Here is a 2530-nt window from a genome sequence, read left to right on the forward strand (position 1 = left end):
GCTGCAGATTGTTAAATTACGTTTTTGTCATGCTCCTTTTTACTTTACAGAATACTGAAAAGCTTCAGAACACAAGAAGTAAATGCATGGAGCCCTTTGAAAGAAGTGGTAATTGACTTCAGGGAGTTTTGTAAAAATGTTTGAAAATGCATTTAGCTCTCAGCAGGATTTAATGGGCTTGTTTACCACAGCAGATAAATGGTGCCCTGCTGGTGGTTGGCTGTGGTTTAAAATTTCCTGCACTTTTCTTTCACATGTTAAAAGAAAACAGCTGCACATGCCTGATTCCACTTGCACTTGGAAAAAAATCTTAACCCCCCCCCTCCCCCCAAAACAAATTAAGTACTTACAATTTCTTTCTGAAAAGGAAAAACCTTTTTTTCAAATTTTAAAGAATTTAAATCCAACATGCCGTCTCCTTTAACAGGTTGCATGCATATACTGAAAGGTTTCTGCTGCTGTTGAGTTTGGAAAGCAGAGGGAAGGTTACCAGAGCAGTATTATTTTACAAGGGTACTGACCTCAGAAAGGGCACCTGTTGAAGTCATAATTTTTTGCAAGGAAATGACGCAAGTCATGTAATGAACAGCTGTGTATTTTTCTACATTTAGAACAGTAAACATCTGGCAGTCATGTATAAAATATCTTATCTCCTGTATATGAGGTATCTGCTATGTTTATTCACTTGTGGCTTCCAGATAAGTGTAGGTCATTTATCCCATTGATCCAGAATCACCCTGTTAAATTGCATAAGAGGTTTCTTTTAACCTTTCTGCTTGTTTTGGATGTTTTTACTAATTAAACGTTTGAATGTTTTTACTGAATTGAAAGTTCGATTGAATTGAATTAGAATCTTGTTCATGGTTTACAGGTTTTGTGAGATCTCCAACTGTTTAAGAAATGAACTTAATTAATAATGCAATGATAATTCCCCACATAAACATGGGGTTTGTCATCATCAAAGGATATCAAGGTGCTTCATGCACAGGAGAGGATCCACTTAATTCTCCACTGAAATGCAGCTCCAGTGTAGTGATGCATAGCAGCCATCATGCACCACTGCATGAGTGAGAAACTGTTCAATCAGTTGAATTAAGGGGAAACTTAAGGGTGGCCAGAGTACCAGGGTTAACACCTTTACTCTTTCAATGCACTGGGATGTTTAAAGTAGTCAGCACCTCCTAAATCCTTAAGTCTTTTCACTCTGAAAGGCTTTTTTCTACACAAATCAGCTGTGAATGGTATTCGAAAAAAGTTCCCTCTTCTCTTAAATCAACAAAGATTTCATAACAACTGTTATCAGAATGACCCTTTATAACATCTATAATCACCTGCCTGTGATGTCAGTTACAAAATGATCCAAGACAAACTACATTCTTTTCTTATTTCCTTGTCCCATCATCCAGACCAATTTGCACTGAAGGAAAGCAAACACTTGTATTTTTACAGGGTTCAATGGTTCAGCCTTTTATTGATTCATGAAGTACTAGTTCAAGACTTCTCCATATTAGGGCTGTCTTAAATGACTGTAACTTCTCTATCCTTCCTTATTTTGTTTCAATAACAATGAACAGTTACTGAATGTTTGCATAGCTGGGAACCCTCTCAGATTTGATTCTGACAGAATGACAATTTATTTCAGTTACCAGAACTCCAATGAATGAATGCTGGTGTTTAGGACCAAGTCACTAGAACCTCATTAAATGTAATAGTTATAGTTTTTAATTTATCAATTATTTATAATAATAATAAACTTATAGAATTATTTTATATAGCGCCTTTAAAGGTGGCTTCTCAAATTGCTTTATAGGCTGACAACAACAATAAATAAGAAGAATACACAAGATAAAACACAATTACAATATATAGGGGAGACCATGGATGGTTGTACTAAGAAGAATGGAACCTGTTAAGTAAAGGCTTTTCTAAAGAAGAGGGTTTTGAGTCTGGATTTGAAGGAGTTTAGAGAAGGTGACTCTCTGATATCCTTGGGGAGAGAGTTCCAGAGCTTGAGGGCATAACAGGAGAAGGCCCTGTCACCCATTCAATGTAGACGGGCTTGGGGTCCAGCAGCAACCCCCTGTACTGCACATGGAAGATGAGGTCCTGCAATGTGCACACCTGTTAGATCTATTCACCTTTTAACATGCCTCCAGCTCTATAGCAGCTTATAGGAGAGTAAGCAATGGCTGGAGAAGGAGAGTGTCTTTTGCTGATGTCACTGCATACCTGAAGGTAACTAGCAAGTCACTGTACGAAAGGTGAGTTGAGATGACACACATGAACCTGAAGGTCAAACCTGAATGCAATTTCCCGCTGTACTCCACTGACAATTGTGAGCCCCGGTGTGGGGAGGTCTGTTATACTATAACTACAGTACAGTATATATTATAAGCTATAATATTTTTATGTATAGTACTGTATGTCATTACTTGCTGAACAAGTCACAACAACAGTGTAAGGTCTGAGCTGTCTTTAAAATGAATTCCCCTTCCAAAAGAGAGGCACAAGGATTTGAGCTACTTTCCCA

This window comes from Atractosteus spatula, chromosome 9 (assembly GCF_055471065.1).
Source record: "Atractosteus spatula isolate fAtrSpa1 chromosome 9, fAtrSpa1.hap1, whole genome shotgun sequence".
Classification (NCBI taxonomy): domain Eukaryota; kingdom Metazoa; phylum Chordata; class Actinopteri; order Semionotiformes; family Lepisosteidae; genus Atractosteus; species Atractosteus spatula.